The 18,326-nt window shown below is 48.0% G+C and overlaps 1 pseudogene; it reads left to right on the top strand.

Moving 5' to 3' along the window:
* The first annotated feature begins 16,525 nt into the window (after positions 1-16,525).
* LOC125525190 lies at positions 16,526-18,111 on the top strand (annotated as a pseudogene).
* Positions 18,112-18,326: the final 215 nt, after the last annotated feature.

Below are 18,326 nucleotides of genomic sequence, written 5' to 3'. Positions count from 1 at the left end.
GTCTGCAAAATGGGCATTGACCGTTTGAGGATCGGGCCCACCACAACTACCTTCAAGGGAGTGACACCCGACCCAGAAGCTCACGGCACATGCTCAATCTCACTGGAAGTCGTCTTCGGTTCACCGGAAAACATCCGACGCGAAGACTTCATCTTCGATATTGTCCCATTCCGCATTGGCTACCACGCATTGCTCGGGCGGACCGCTTTTGCTCGTTTCAATGTGGCCCCAAACTACACCTATCCAAAGCTTAAGATGTCAGGTCCATGCGGCACCATAACGATCAACGGAAATGCGGAACGCTCCCTCCGCACCGAGGGGCACACTATGGCACTCACAGCCGAAGTGCAAGGCGACCTCCTCAAGCCACATATCTCATCGGTCATTAAACCACCGGCCTCTACTACATAGAACCGGTCAATTTTAGAGATGGATTAGCAGCTCCGCCTCCGTCATTCGCCTCTTATACCTGCGGATTTTGCACCGCGCATACATAATTATGCACTCAAAATACCTTGGTCATCGGTGGAGGCACACTATGGACAGGCCTACAAAGTGGTTCGTCCGGATTTTAGCCTTTTCTCCTTTTTTCTAACTATTTTCTTACCTTTTTTCCACAGGTGAATCAATACATGTCCGTCCTATGGTCCTGAAAGGACTCCTTTATGAGCCCAACTTTCCTCCAAATAACCAGGGAAGCATTTTCGCGGAAACACAGGCAATGCAGACGTGCGACAGGAGGTCCAAAAGATTTTTTGTAGACCAAAAACTCTATTTGAAACCTGAACAGAGCCTTTTTTCCTCAGCCCTCGACCCCTGGCACGTAACATGGCCTGGGTGGTGTCATAATCTGTAAAGATTATGTTCGACGTATCAATCAGATTTTAGTGAACATAATCCGTCTTCAGTATTTGCTTTCCCGCATACAAATGTACCTGGCTTCTTCGGTTGTTTCATGCAGACACCTCAGCACAAATCGCCAGGGGCTTGATACCGCAACATATGGGTTGCCGAAAAAGTCCGAATAGCTCTATAGCATACTTTGGCGTCACAAGTTTGGCATTATATGCATCAGCTCCGAATCATGTCTTTGGTCAATAGTTGGGTTGCCCGGCTCCTGTGCTTGCTACCCTACGTTCCATGTTATCGGCTAGGGTAGTAAAGGGAGAACTACCGCAATTGTGTTTCTGGTTCACCTGGTCAAACATCTCAGTAGAGAAAGCCGAAAACTGACTGTCATGATGCGGCGAGAGCTGGTCAATCACTCGGTGACTTATCAAAATCTTTTGTGATTTCTTCCGTATTACACGAAGGACCGTTTTATCTGGTCACCTATGTAACGCACCCGTATTCGGATAACTGCGTACATACCAGGGGCTACATCATAGACCCACCGTAAAACTCCTATGGCTAAGTGAAGGTGTTAAAGCCCTATAGTCCGATTGCCTAGTTCGCCGCAGTGACACCTCCGTTCCGGACCAAGACGTTGGGTTAAGAGTGCTCAGGTGCTATTCCGAACACCCCCGTATCTTATGCGAGGGGGCCGAAGCCGACGAATGGCAAACTTTCAGGTTATAAGAAACGGCCGCAAAGGAGGAAATAATAGCAAAGGTATATAACACAACTTTAATGTATCATAATATTGTTTTTACAATTTTGGTACATTTACTCAAATATAATATCCTTCGAGCACTGACCCTCTATCAAGCGGGCGCCCTCTAGGACGTCCTCCAAATAATGCTCCGTCATGCGATGGTCCTTGCCTCCAGGCGGACCCTTGGTTGCAACATCGGTGGCCTTCATCTTTGCCCAGTGCATCTTGACGCGGGCGAAGGCCATCCGAGCACCTTCTATGCACGCCGACCGCTTGACGGCGTCAATACGCGGCACTACATCGACAAGCCGCTGTACCAAACCAAAATAGCTTCCCGAAACAGGTTCGGCTAGCCATAGCCGAACCACGACGTCCTTCATGGCAGCTCCAGACATCTTGTGTAGCTCGGCCCACTGGGCCATCTGATCGTCCAGCAGCGCCGGACGCCTTGCCACGTCGAATTGCAACCAGAAAAGCCTCTCCGCCGCATGCCTTCCTGTGCTTGGAAGAACTGTGCCGCATCGGAAACACTCTTCGGCAGATCCAAGAGCGCGTCTGGAGAACTCCACATACTTTGGGTCGCCGAACTTAGTCTGTAAAAGAAAGGGCTTACCAACCGTTATCTCCCCTGCCTGTCGGATCTCCTCCCGAGCCACTCTAGGTCCGGATCGCGCTTCTTTCACCTCTAGTAAGGCCTGGTCGAGTTTGGCTGCCTTAGCTTTGTTATCCTCCTCGAGAGATTTACACCTGCTAGTGACATCCTTCACCTCACGCTCCATGGTAGATATTCTCTCCTGGTACTGGCGCTGAGCGGCCTGTTCGGCCTTTAAATCCACAGCCGCCTTCTTGGCAGCCACATCGCTCACTCTGGCCTGCTCCTTGGCCCGGGCAAGTTTAGCCTGAAGGGTCTCAACTGCGGCAGCACCATCTATAGTTATGCATATCACAGTTTATGATTTTTAGCCTCGTGCTCATACTAGTATACATGCATAAACAAAGCTGCCCCAACACATACCTTGTGCCTTGTCGAGCCGCCTGTTAATGAGAGTGATGTCCTCATCCGCTAACTCAAGTTTTTGCTTTAGATCTACAACTTCTATAGCTTGGGCGGTCTCCATGGATGCAACAACCTGTGTTCGCATTAATTATGTTACTTCCTGAGCATATCTTTTTGATCCTCTGATCGCCTCCCTGTGGAAGCCGACCAGAGCCTCAGGGGCTACTATCTATACACGAGCGCATTGTGCATGTAGAAATGGTTAAGCTATTACATTGCATACCTCGAAGCCTCTCAATAGGCCCATGAAAGCTTCATTCAATCCGCTTCTTGCGAACATAATCCTTTCAACTACCGTACCCATTAAGGTATGATGTTCCTCGGAGATAGACACACTTTTTAATGTGTTCATCAGAGTATCCGGCACCTCCGGATTCTTGGAGGCTGTTGCGTGAGTATGCATTCCCTTCAAAGGGGTACATCGGCTAGACCCTTGAGTCGTCTTCGGCTGTAGTCCGGATAGTTCGGGGCCTTCATTGCTGGCCTCCGTAGGGGCTGCGCCCCTGGACCCTTCAGATCGAAGTACCACCCACGGGTGTGGTTTTCATTGTCCCCCACGCCGCTTGATGGTCAGGGGAGATTCTCCGAGATGACACCTCGAAGTCGTCCGCCCTAAAAGGCGAGGAAGCATGAGGAGGCGTCTCGCTTTCCATCATCCCCGAAGATAAGTCCCCTGATGAGGAGGACTTTCGGGGTGGACTGTGGGCCAAATTGCAAGCATATAGTTTATATGTTATCTCTGCAACCCGAAAAGAATGGGACATGTCTAGAGCATCCTTGTTCACTTACAATTCGGCAAGGGGCATGTCCTTAGAGAGGTGCCTTGCGACGACATCGGCTTCGGAACCCGAACCATATGATAGGGATACCTTCCCTCTCTTGGGTGCTTCCACTTTCAAGTCTTCGGATGCAGTCCTTTTCCTCCCGTAAGGGGAAGGGATGTCACCTTCTCTTTCCCCTTCGTCTTTCGAAGAGGGAGCTTCAGTCTCTCCGAACATAATGTCCGGAATACCTATAGAGTGGAGGCCACTTTCAGCCTCTTCGCTCTTCTTCTTCTCCTCTTGCGCTGGCACTTGATACGGCGCCGGGACCAGCATCCTCGTCAACACGGGATCGGCCGAGTCTTCGGGAAGTGGAGCTGAACCCCTAATTCGTTCCACCTTCTTTATCCAGCCCTGGTCAAAAATAGAGTTCTCAGTACATTTCTATGGGATACTCAAACAGTTGTGGTTAGAAATTGGGTGCTTACCGAGGTATCCGGATGGTTGCAGTCAAGGCCGATGTCCTCTAATGTGTCCGACCACTGCTTTAGAGTCTTGAAGAATAGTTTCCACATCCCTTCGTGCGTTGTGCCGAAGAATTGCTGAAGGGTCCGCGGTCTTTCCGGATTGAACTCCCACATGTGGAGAGGTCGTCGCTGGCATGGGAGGATCCGGCAGACTAGCATCACTTGGATGATGTTTATAAGGCCAACGTCCCTTTCAAGGACACTCCGGATACGACTTTGAAGCATCTGTACTTCATCAGCTGATCCCCAGTCGAGCCCCTTATTTATCCATGATGCGAGCCGCGGTGGAGGGCCAGATCGGAACACAGGTGCAGCTACCCATTTGGTGTCGCGGGGTTCGGTGATATAGAACCACTCCTGTTGCCATGAGTCAGAGGTTTCCATTAAGGTACCTTTTGGCCAGCTAGTGTAGGCGAGCTTGCACACCATGGCACCGCCGCACTCCGCTTGCTCCCTGTTAACCAGCTTCAGCTTCACATTGAAAGTCTTGAGCCATAGGACGAAGTGCGGGGGGATGCGGAGAAAAGCTTCGCACACGACGACGAACGTCGAGATGTGGAGAAAAGAGTCTGGAGCTAGATTGTGAAAATCTAGCCCATAATAGAACATGAGGCCGCGAACAAAGGGGTGAAGAGCGAACCCTAGCCCACGGAGGAAGTGGGAGATGAATACAACCCTCTCGCCGGATCTTGGTGTGGGGATGACCTGCCCTTTAGTAGGGAGCCTATGGGGGATTTTCGTAGTCAGGTACCTCGCCTTCTGAAGCTTCGCGATATCCTCCTCGGTCAGGAGGCTGCCCACCTACCTTGGGAGATGGATCCGTACATAACTAGAGGGCCTGGTAACAATGGAAGAAATCATATCCTGGGCGCTGGAGCCTGGGGTTGGGAAGGTTGAGGAAGAGGTAGGCGTGGGGGGAGAAAGATAGATCTGTACCCCGTTATAAAGACGAAGAATATCGAACGCCTCCTCACGGGCCTTAAAGCTCGCCTATTCCCAAGAGATCGCCAACAACACGATTGGATTATCCACATCCATATTAATGAGGATCCCGCAATAAGGGGACACGATCCCTGCTTCGACAAGATGTGCCAATGAAAACCGCGTCTCAAAACATGGAGCGGGTGGTTAAAAAACGGTTCGAAATAATGACCAGGCGGAGACGTGGCATCTCACTACAGAAAATGTCACTAGATGGGACTTGTTAAATATTATACTCTTGGCGGAGCTTGTTTTGCAGAGCCCGACACGTTCTCTGTGTTCGAGGACTACTTTGAAGTATTCGGAGGAGGAACCCGCCTTGCAATGCCGAAGACAATCTGCACGCCGAACACATCGTCATTGAAGCATGGTTCAGGGGCTACCGAGGGAGTCCAGGATTAAGGGGTCCTCGGGCGTCCGGCCTATGTGACATGGGCCGGACTGATGGGCCATGAAGATACAAGATAGAAGACTTCCTCCCGTGTCCAGATGGGACTCTCCTTTGCGTGGAAGGCAAGTTTGACGTTCGGATATGAAGATTCCTTCCTGTGTAAACCGACTCTGTACAACCCTAGACCCTTCCAGTGCCTATATAAACCGGAGGGTTTAGTCCGTAGAGGCAATCACAATCATACAGGCTAGACATCTTGGGTTTAGCCATAACAATCTCGTGGTAGATCAACTCTTGTAATCCTCATATTCATCAAGATCAATCAAGCAGGAAGTAGGGTATTACCTCCGTCGAGAGGGCCCGAACCTGGGTAAACATTATGTCCCCGTCTCCTGTTATTATCGACCTTAGACGCACAGTTCGGGACCCCCTACCCGAGATCCGCCGGTTTTGACACCGGCAACGACAAGGGCCTAGACAAGAGCTAACGACACTGCATGTGTCGGCACCCTTTGGCAATGGCTCAACAGAGGTTATAAATTTTCCTCGAGGAAATTGATAATGAGTGAGCCTTATCCATCTAGATATCTTACATTTTAGTCCTATGATTATAGTATATTATATATTTGTCCCTACATCTCACACCCACGCCATTAGGCTTGCCACACTTTCTAGTTTAGCCCCCAAATTCTATGATATTTGCGAACAAGTTCTAGTTTTTTACAAAAGGAAACAAAGAAGCCATCAAATTGATTTTACCATCCTCATTCTAGTAAGTTTTGACAAGGATTTTACAGTGATCCAGTAGACAAGCTGGTATCAACGCTAAACAACGATATCGAGGGGCCTTAGACCTCAAATAGTGTCATGACAAAAGGAGGAGAACACACAATATGGAGCTAACCTTGGGCGTCGATGCTCGATCTAGTAAAGAACACCAATAGTGTGATGACAAGTGGACGGACGTGGCAACACATAACAGACCACATTATGTGTTGGGGAACGTAGCAGAATTTTAAAATTTTCTACGCATCACCAAGATCAATCTATGGAGTCATCTAGCAACGAGGGAGATAGGAGTGCATCTACATATCCTTGTAGATCGCACGCGGAAGCGTTCAAGAGAACGGGGTTGATGGAGTCGTACTCGACGTGATCCAAATCACCGATGACCTAGCGCCGAACAGACGGCACCTCCGCGTTCAACACACGTACGGTTGGGAAGACGTCTCCTCCAACTTGATCCAGCAAGGGGGAAGGAGAGGTTGATGAAGATCCAGCAGCACGACGGCGTGGTGGTGGAAGCAACGGTGATCTCGGCAGGGCTAAGCCAAGCTCAGGGAGAGGGAGGAGTGTCACGGGAGGGGGAGGGAGGCGCCAGGGGCTAGGGTGCGGCTGCCCTCCCCCCACTATATATAGGACCCCTAGGTGGGGCGCCGGCCCTAGGAGATTGAATCTCCAAGGGGGGGCGGCGGCCAAGGGGGTGGAGTGCCCCCCAAGCCAAGTGGGGCGCCCCCACCCCTAGGGTTTCCAACCCTAGGCGCAGGGGAAGGTCCAAGGGGGGCACACCAGCCCACTAGGGTTTGGTTTCCTTCCCACTTTAGCCCATGGGGCCCTCCGAGATAGGTGGCCCCACCCGGTGGACCCCCGGGACCCTTCCGGTGGTCCCGGTACAATACCGATTACCCCCGAAACCTTCCCGATGGCCGAAACTTGACTTCCTATATATAAATCTTCACCTCCGGACCATTCCGGAACTCCTCGTGACGTCCAGGATCTCATCCGGGACTCCGAACAACTTTCGGGTTACCGTATACTAATATCTCAACAACCCTAGCATCACCGAACCTTAAGTGTGTAGACCCTACGGGTTCGGGAGACACGCAGACATGACCGAGACGACTCTCCTGTCAATAACCAACAGCGGGATCTGGATACCCATGTTGGCTCCCACATGCTCCTCGATGATCTCATCGAATGAACCACGATGTCGAGGATTCAATCAATCCCGTATACAATTCCCTTTGTCAATCGGTACGTTACTTGCCCGAGACTTGATCGTCGGTATCCCAATACCTCGTTCAATCTCGTTACCGGCAAGTCACTTTACTCGTACTGTAATGCATGATCCCGTGATCAACCACTTGGTCACATTGAGCTCATTATGATGATGCATTACCGAGTGGGCCCAGAGATACCTCTCCGTCATACGGAGTGACAAATCCCAGTCTCGATTCGTGCCAACCCAACAGACACTTTCGGAGATACCTGTAGTGTACCTCTATAGTCACCCAGTTACATTGTGACGTTTGGCACACCCAAAGCACTCCTACTGTATCCGGGAGTTGCACAATCTCATGGTCTAAGGAAATGATACTTGACACTCGGAAAAGCTATAGCAAACGAACTACACGATCTTTGAGCTATGCTTAGGATTGGGTCTTGTCCATCACATCATTCTCCTAATGATGTGATCCCGTTATCAATGACATCCAATGTCCATAGTCAGGAAACCATGACTATCTTTTGATCAACGAGCTAGTCAACTAGAGGCTCACTAGGGACGTGTTGTGGTCTATGTATTCACACATGTATTACGATTTCCTGATAACACAATTATAGCATGAACAATAGACTATTATCATGAACAAAGAAATATAATAATAACCATTTTATTATTGCCTCTAGGGCATATTTCCAACAGTCTCCCACTTGCACTAGAGTCAATATTCTAGTTACATTGTGATGAATCAAACACCCATGCAGTTCTGGTGTTGATCATGTTTTGCTCTAGGGAGAGGTTTAGTCAATGGATCTGCCACATTCAGGTCCGTATGTACTTTACAAATATCTACGTCTCCATTTTGAACACTTTCACGAATGGAGTTGAAGCGACGCTTGATATGCCTGGTCTTCCTGTGAAACCTGGGCTCCTTGGCAAGGGCAATAGCTCTAGTGTTGTCACAGAAGAGAGTCATCGGGCCCGACGCATTGGGTATGACTCCTAGGTCGGTAATGAACTCCTTCGCCCAGATTGCCTCTTGCGTTGCCTCCAAGGCTTCCATGTACTCCGCTTCACATGTATATCCCGCCACAACGCTTTGCTTGCAACTGCACCAGCTTACAGCCCCACCATTCAAAATGTACACGTATCCGGTTTGCGACTTAGAGTCATCCAGATCTGTGTCGAAGCTAGCATCGATGTAACCCTTTACGACGAGCTCTTCGTCACCTCCATAAACGAGAAACATATCCTTAGTCCTCTTTAGGTACTTCAGGATATTCTTGACCGCTGTCCAGTGTTCCATGCCGGGATTACTTTGGTACCTTCCTACCAAACTAACGTCAAGGTTTACATCAGGTCTGGTACATAGCATAGCATACATGATAGACCCTATGGCCGAGGCATAGGGGACGACACTCATCTTTTCTCTATCTTCTGCCGTGGTCGGGCATTGAGCCGTGCTCAATCTCATACCATGCAATACAGGCAAGAACCCCTTCTTTGACTGATCCATTTTGAACTTCTTCAATATCTTGTCAAGGTATGTACTCTGTGAAAGACCAATGAGGCGTCTCGATCTATCTCTATAAATCTTGATGTCTAATATATAAGCAGCTTCTCCAAGATCCTTCATTGAAAAACACTTGTTCAAGTAGGCGTTTATGCTTTCCAAGAATTCTATATCATTTCCCATCAACAGTATGTCATCCACATACAATATGAGAAATCCTACAAAGCTCCCACTCACTTTCTTGTAAATGCAGGCTTCTCCATAAGTCTGCGTAAACCCAAACGCTTTGATCAAACGAATGTTCCAACTCCGAGATGCTTGCACCAGCCCATAAATCGAGCGTTGGAGCTTGCATACCTTATCAGCATTCTTAGGATCGATAAAACCTTCCGGCTGCATCATATACAATTCTTCCTTAAGGAAACCATTAAGGAATGCCGTTTTGACGTCCATTTGCCATATCTCATAATCATAGAATGCGGCAATTGCTAACATGATTCAGACGGACTTCAGCTTCGCTACGGGTGAGAAAGTCTCATCGCAGTCAACCCCTTGAACTTGTCGATAACCCTTAGCGACAAGCCGAGCTTTATAGATGGTTACATTACCATCCGCGTCTGTCTTCTTCTTAAAGATCCATTTATTTTCTATGGCTCGCTGATCATCGGGCAAGTCAGTCAAAGTCCATACTTTGTTTTCATACATGGATCCTATCTCGGATTTCATGGCTTCCAGCCATTTGTCGGAATCTGGGCCCGCCATCGCTTCTTCATAGTTCGAAGGTTCACCGTTTTCTAACAACATGATTTCCAAGACAGGGTTGCCGTACCACTCTGGTGTGGAACGTGTCCTTGTGGACCTACGAAGTTCAGTAGCAACTTGATCTGAAGTTTCATGATCATCATCATTAACTTCCTCTCTAGGCGGTGCAGGCACCTCAGGAACATTTTCTTGAGCTGCGCCACTTACTGGTTCAAGAGGTAATACTTCATCGAGTTCTACTTTCCTCCCACTTATTTCTTTCGAGAGAAACTCTTTCTCTAGAAAGGATCCATTCTTGGCAACAAAGATCTTTCCTTCGGATCTGAGGTAGAAGGTATACCCAATAGTTTCTTTAGGGTATCCTATGAAGACGCATTTTTCCGACTTGGGTTCGAGCTTTTCAGGTTGAAGTTTCTTGACATAAGCATCACATCCCCAAGCTTTTAGAAACGACAGCTTAGGTTTATTTCCAAACCATAATTCATACGGTGTCGTCTCAACAGATTTCGACGGAGCCCTATTTAAAGTGAATGCAGAAGTCTCTAAAGCATAGCCCCAAAATGACAACGGTAAATTGGTAAGAGACATCATAGATCGCACCATATCCAATAGAGTGCGATTACGACGTTCGGACACACCATTACGCTGAGGTGTTCCAGCCGGCGTGAGTTGTGAAACTATTCCACATTTCCTTAAGTGTGTGCCAAATTCGTGACTCAAGTATTCTCCCCCACGATCTGATCGCAAGAACTTGATTTTCTTGTCACGTTCATTCTCAACCTCACTCTGAAATTCCTTGAACTTTTCAAAGGTCTCAGACTTGTGTTTCATTAAGTAGACATACCCATATCTACTCAAGTTATCAGTGAGGGTGAGAACATATCGATAGCCACCGCGAGCCTCAACACTCATTGGACTGCACACATTAGTATGTATGATTTCCAATAAGTTGGTTGCTCGCTCCATTATTCCTGAGAACGGAGTCTTGGTCATTTTACCCATGAGGCATGGTTCGCATGTGTCAAATGATTCGTAATCAAGAGACTCCAAAAGTCCATCTGCATGGAGCTTCTTTATGCATTTGACACCTGTGTGACCAAGGCGGCAGTACCACAAGTATGTGGGACTATCATTATCAACCTTACATCTTTTGGTATTCACACTATGAATATGTGTAACATTACGCTCGAGATTCATTAAGAATAAACCATTCACCAGCGGAGCATGAGCATAAAACATATCTCTCATATAAATAGAACAACCATTATTCTCGGATTTAAATGAGTAGCCATCTCGAATTAAATGAGATCCTGATACAATGTTCTTGCTCAAAGCTGGCACTAAATAACAATTATTGAGGTTTAAAACTAATCCCGTAGGTAAATGTAGAGGCAGCGTGCCGACGACGATCACATCGACCTTGGAACCATTCCCGACATGCATCGTCACCTCGTCCTTCGCCAGTCTCCGCTTATTCCGTAGCTCGTGCTTTGAGTTACAAATGTGAGCAACCGCACCGGTATCAAATACCCAGGAGCTACTACGAGTACTGGTAAGGTACACGTCAATTACATGTATATCACATATACCTTTAATGTTGCCGGCCTTCTTGTCCGCTAAGTATTTGGGGCAGTTCCGCTTCCAGTGACCACTTCCCTTGCAATAAAAACACTCAGTCTCAGGCTTGGGTCCATTCTTTGACTTCTTCCCGGCAGCTTGCTTACCAGGCGCGGCAATTCCCTTGCTGTCCTTCTTGAAGTTCTTTTTACGCTTGCCTTTCTTGAACTTAGTGGTTTTATTCACCATCAACACTTGATGTTCCTTTTTGATTTCCACCTCCGCTGATTTCAGCATTGAATATACCTCAGGAATGGTCTTTTCCATCCCCTGCATATTGAAGTTCACCACAAAGCTCTTGTAGCTCGGTGGAAGCGACTGAAGGATTCTGTCAATGACCGCGTCATCCGGGAGATTAACTCCCAGCTGAGTCAAGCGGTTATGCAACCCAGACATTTTGAGTATGTGTTCACTGACAGAACTATTTTCCTCCATCTTACAACTGAAGAACTTGTCAGAGACTTCATATCTCTCGACCCGGGCATGAGCTTGGAAAACCATTTTCAGCTCTTCGAACATCTCATATGCTCCGTGTCTCTCAAAACGCTTTTGGAGCCCCGGTTCTAAGCTGTAAAGCATGCCGCACTGAACGAGGGAGTAATCATCAGCACGTGACTGCCAAGTGTTCATAACGTCTTGGTTCTCTGGGATGGGTGCGTCACCTAGCGGTGCTTCTAGGACATAATATTTCTTGGCAGCTATGAGGATGATCCTCAGGTTCCGGACCCAGTCCGTATAGTTGCTGCCATCATCTTTCAGCTTGGTTTTCTCTAGGAACGCGTTGAAGTTGAGGGCAACATTAGCGTGGGCCATTTGATCTACAAGACATAGTGTAAAGATTTTAGACTAAGTTCATGATAATTAAGTTCATCTAATCAAATTATTCAATGAACTCCCACTCAGGTAGACATCCCTCTAGTCATCTAAGTGAAACATGATCCGAGTCAACTAGGCCGTGTCCGATCATCACGTGAGACGGACTAGTCAACATCGGTGAACATCTTCATGTTGATCGTATCTTCTATACGACTCATGCTCGACCTTTCGGTCTTCCATGTTCCGAGGCCATGTCTGTACATGCTAGGCTCGTCAAGTCAACCTAAGTGTATTGCATGTGTAAATCTGGCTTACACCCGTTGTATTCGAACGTTAGAATCTATCACACCCGATCATCACGTGGTGCTTCGAAACAACGAACCTTCGCAATGGTGCATAGTTAGGGGGAACACTTTCTTGAAATTATTACGAGGGATCATCTTATTTAAGGTACCGTCGTTCTAAGCAAATAAGATGCAAAACATGATAAACATCACATGCAATCAAATAGTGACATGATATGGCCAATATCATTTGCTCCTTTTGATCTCCATCTTCGGGGCTTCATGATCATCGTTGTCACCGGCATGACACCATGATCTCCATCATCATGATCTCCATCATCGTGTCTTCTTGAAGTTGTCTCGTCATCTATTACTTCTACTACTATGGCTAACGCTTTAGCAATAAAGTAAAGTAATTACATGACGTTTATGTTGACACGCAGGTCATAAATAAATTAAGACAACTCCTATGGCTCCTGCCGGTTGTCATACTCATCGACATGCAAGTCGTGATTCCTATTACAAGAACATGATCAATCTCATACAACACATATATCATTCATCACATCCTTTTGGCCATATCACATCACACGGCACATGCTGCAAAAACAAGTTAGACGTCCTCTAATTGTTGTTGCAAGTTTTTACGTGGCTGCTATAGGTTTCTAGCAAGAACGTTTCTTACCTACGCCAAAAACACAACATGAAATGCCAATTTCTATTTACCCTTCGTAAGGACCCTTTTCATCGAATCTGATCCGACTAAAATGGGAGAGACAGACACCCGCTAGCCACCTTATGCAACTAGTGCATGTCAATCGGTGGAACCAGTCTCACGTAAGCGTACGTGTAAGGTCGGCCCGGGCCGCTTCATCCCACGATGCCGCCGAATAAAGATAAGACTAGTAACGGCAAGCAAATTGACAATATCCACGCCCACAACTGCTTTGTGTTCTACTCGTGCATAGAAACTACGCATAGACCTAGCTCATGATGCCACTGTTGGGGAACGTAGCAGAATTTTAAAATTTTCTACGCATCACCAAGATCAATCTATGGAGTCATCTAGCAACGAGGGAGAGAGGAGTGCATCTACATACCCTTGTAGATTGCACGCGGAAGCGTTCAAGAGAACGGGGTTGATGGAGTCGTACTCGACGTGATCCAAATCACCGATGACCTAGCGCCGAACGGACGGCACCTCCACGTTCAACACACGTACGGTTGGGAAGACGTCTCCTCCAACTTGATCCAGCAAGGGGGAAGGAGAGGTTGATGAAGATCCAGCAGCACGCCCGCGTGGTGGTGGAAGCAACGGTGATCTCGGCAGGACTTCGCCAAGCTCAGGGAGAGGGAGGAGTGTCACGGGAGGGGGAGGGAGGCGCCAGGGGCTAGGGTGCGGCTGCCCTCCCTCCCCCCACTATATATAGGACCCCTAGGGGGGCGCCGGCCCTAGGAGATTGAATCTCCAAGGGGAGGCGGCGGCCAAGGGGGGTGGAGTGCCCCCCAAGCCAAGTGGGGCGCCCCCCACCCCTAGGGTTTCCAACCCTAGGCGCAGGGGGAGGCCCAAGGGGGGTGCACCAGCCCACTTGGGGCTGGTTTCCCTCCCACTTTAGCCCATGGGGCCCTCCGGGATAGGTGGCCCCACCCGGTGGACCCCCGGGACCCTTCCGGTGGTCCTGGTACAATACCGATTACCCCCGAAACCTTCCCGATGGCCGAAACTTGACTTCCTATATATAAATCTTCACCTCCGGACCATTCTGGAACTCCTCGTGACGTCCGGGATCTCATCCGGGACTCCGAACAACTTTCAGGTTACCGTATACTAATATCTCAACAACCCTAGCGTCACCGAACCTTAAGTGTGTAGACCCTACGGGTTCGGGAGACACACAGACATGACCGAGACGACTCTCCGGTCAATTACCAACAGCGGGATCTGGATTCCCATGTTGGCTCCCACATGCTCCTCGATGAACTCATCGGATGAACCACAATGTCGAGGATTCAATCAATCCCGTATACAATTCCCTTTGTCAATCGGTATGTTACTTGCCCGAGACTCGATCGTCGGTATCCCAATACCTCGTTCAATCTCGTTACCGGCAAGCCACTTTACTCGTACCGTAATGCATGATCCCGTGATGAACCACTTGGTCACATTGAGCTCATTATGATGATGCATTACCGAGTGGGCCCAGAGATACCTCTCCGTCATACGGAGTGACAAATCCCAGTCTCGATTCGTGCCAACCCAACAGACACTTTCGGAGATACCTGTAGTGTACCTTTATAGTCACCCAGTTACGTTGTGACGTTTGGCACACCCAAAGCACTCCTACGGTATCTGGGAGTTGCATAATCTCATGGTCTAAGGAAATGATACTTGACATTCGGAAAAGCTATAGCAAACGAACTACACGATCTTTGAGCTATGCTTAGGATTAGGTTTTGTCCATCACATCATTCTCCTAATGATGTGATCCCGTTATCAATGACATCCAATGTCCATAGTCAGGAAACCATGACTATCTTTTGATCAACGAGCTAGTCAACTAGAGGCTCACTAGGGACGTGTTGTGGTCTATGTATTCACACATGTATTACGATTTCCTGATAACACAATTATAGCATGAACAATAGACAATTATCATGAACAAAGAAATATAATAATAACCATTTTATTATTGCCTCTAGGGCATATTTCAAACATTATGCAGAGTGGAAGAATAGGGTGACAAAATGTTAGCATCAACTTGTCCGGAAATCAAAAATGCCAATTTACGAGAAACTGTCTTACATGAAATGGTTATTAAAGAAGACACACAAAGGCAAAACAAACAAACCAAAGAGGTGCCGAAATGCATAGAGGCACGCAGGCATGCAACCACTGATTTGCATCGAAATTCGTCAAGTAGTTTGGTCATTTGCTTGTGTTTTAGCCTTTAATCAACACATACGAGGCCCATGCGTGCAAATTTTGGCAGAGTTGCTTGCTCCACCCACCACACCTCCCATACTTTACTATTTCATTTGCAAACTTTAATCTAATATCTTTTGAACCGAAATCCTAAATCAAGTTTTGTTTTGCATATTCGTGTTCGTTACAACGAGTACCTTCAACCAGACTAATTTTGATAACTTTTGAAGTTTTACCAATTTTTAGATATTATAACTTGATAGTCGCGATATTAAGTTTTACTAAGTTTCATTTGCTTTTAGGGTTTAGGGTTTAGGGCATAGGGCTTAGAGCTTTGGGTTGGGGGAGATCTTAGGGTTTAAGTTTTAGTTTTTGAAACATAGTAAATGTATCATCTTTCCTATCAAATTTTAGTAGTTGAAACTTGGTGAAGCTTTTAAAACTTGTGAAAACGTACTAAAATGGTCTTTTTTCAAAGCCCTCGTCACACGGAGGATGAATATGCAAGCAAAATATAAATTGCACTTTCCGTTCACAAGATATAATAGTCAAATGAAAAATCATGAGAGGTGGGGTGGATGGGCATGCACTCTCTGCCACAAGTTGTACCACTTCAAAATTTACGAAAGGCTGCAAGTAATTAAGCTCCATCACAAAACCAATATTTGAGGCCTCCTTTAGTTCATAGGATAGGTATATCATAGGAATAAGAAAATCATAAGAAGTGAGATAACATGTATCTCAATTCCTACAGAGAAAAAAAAATCATTTGATGCATGAAATAGGATTTTTTTTCATTAAGTTCAGGCTAATGTTTTTCTCCTTTGAAATGTGAAAAATTGGTTTCTATCCTACATAGATATAGGAATTCGTTCCAACAAACCAAAGGGCTATAAATGATTTTTGTTCCGTTGAAAATCCTTCCCTGTAGAATTCCTACAAAATTTCTAAGAGCGAAAGAAAGCCTGGATTTTGACACAATCATGCAGTATAGACCGTCGAGGAGTACCTTCACGGTCGACGTCGTTCCTCGAGATGTACTTTTTATTACTTGCATGGGTATTTATATCTAGTAAAGTATGTACATATGCCAGACAATAGAATTCCTGATAATTTTGTCAACAAAAAATGACGTTACCTAATCCTTCCACCCGTGCAATTGACGAAATCAAAACTGGCGGCAACTTCTCGTTAATTAGGAGAAGATCGCAAGGCACGAGCCTCCTCTATATAAGGAGGGCTCGCATTCTGAAGCTGCAGTTGAGCCTGAGAAGCAAAGAAACAGCATCTATACGCCATGGCATCGGTTTCGAAGCTTGTGCTTCTCCTGCTGTGCGCCTACCACACTCTCGTTGCTCACGCAGGAGATGATCTTGGCAGTTACTACAAGGTTCTGCCCGCTGGCTCTCTGGAATCTGCCACCCTCAACTGCACCGATCACCAAGGTGCAGTACTGTCCACGCACTTGACATTCCAATGGATCTGGATACCAAACGTATCATTTTAAAACAACGAGTACTATACGTATCATTTTAAAAAAACGAGTATTATACGTATCATTTAAAAAAACGAATACTATACGTATAGTACTAGTATTTTGTGCACATTTCTAATCGTTTCCATGCCGATCTGGACTGTTTCAGCAGTGAGTCCAGCATCCGGCGGCGTCGTCATGGTGCCGTTGCACCACCGGCACGGCCCATGCTCCCCTGTCCCCTCCACGAAGGCGCCGACCTTGGAGGAGATGCTCCGGTGTGACCAGCTCCGAGCTGACTACATCGGACGGAAGTTCTCTGGCGCCAAGGGTGGCGGCCTGGAGCAATCGGATGTAACCGTGCCGACCTTGCTGGGCCTCTCCCTGGGCACGTTGGAGTACGTGATCACCGTCGGCATCGGTCGCCGGCCGTGACCCAGACCATGTTCATCGACACCGGCAGTGACGTGTCATGGGTGCACTGCAAGCCGTGCTCGCGGTGCCACTCGCAGGCGGACTCGCTCTTCGACCCCAGATCGTCGAGCACCTACTCCCCGTTCACCTGCAGCTCCGCCGCCTGTGCGCAGCTCCGTCAGGATGGCCAAGGAAACGGCTGCTCCGGCTCCCAGTGCCAGTACGTTGTCAACTACGGCGATGGTTCGAGAACCACCGGGACCTACAGCTCCGACACGCTCTCGCTGGGCTCCAACGCCGTCAGCAACTTCCAGTTTGGGTGCAGCCAGTCTGAGTCGGGCCTCCTTCTCAACGACCAGGACCAGACCGCTGGGCTCATCGGGCTCGGCGGCGGTGCTCAGTCGCTGGCCACCCAGACCGCGGGCACCTTCGGCAAGGCCTTCTCGTACTGCCTCCCGCCGACTCCGAGCTCGTCCGGGTTCCTCACTCTGGGTGCAGCAACCTCGGGTTTCGTCGTCAAGACGCCGTTGCTGAGGAGCAGGCAGGTCCCGGCGTACTACATCGTGTCTCTTCAGGCCATCAGGGTCGGAGGGAGGCAGCTCAACATACCCACCACGGTCTTTTCCGTCGGGTCGCTCATGGACTCCGGCACAATCATCACGCGCCTGCCGCGGACCGCGTACTCGGCGCTGTCATCGGCGTTCAGGGCCGGCATGAAGCAGTACCCGCCGGCGCAGCCCATGGGCATCTTGGACACGTGCTTCGACTTCAGTGGCCAGTCCAGCATCAGAATACCGACCGTCGCACTGGTGTTCTCCGGGGGCGCCGTCGTCAACCTCGCCCCCGAGGGGATCATTCTGGAGAGCTGCCTCGCCTTCGCGGCCAACCGCGATGACAGCTCCCTCGGCATCATCGGCAACGTGCAGCAGCGGACGTTCGAGGTGCTCTACGACGTTGGTGGCGGCGCCGTGGGGTTCAACGCAGGCGCATGCTGATCGCATATATATAACAATAAATAAATAAATAAAGAGAAGGTATTAGCATAACACGTATATCACAATAAATAAGGTACTTGTATGAGTTTATATAAAAGATTAAATGAAGCCATGTTGAATCATTGAAGATGTTAGTTCCATATTTTTGCGAGTTCTATTCATGAAAAGTTAGAACCCTTCCAATGCTTCATCGTGTTAAGGCTGCCATGTAAGCA

Source organism: Triticum urartu, chromosome 7 (genome assembly GCF_003073215.2).
Source record: "Triticum urartu cultivar G1812 chromosome 7, Tu2.1, whole genome shotgun sequence".
NCBI lineage: Eukaryota > Viridiplantae > Streptophyta > Magnoliopsida > Poales > Poaceae > Triticum > Triticum urartu.
The sequence above is the reverse complement of the archived record's forward strand: the minus strand, read 5'-3'. Positions and strand labels throughout refer to the sequence as shown.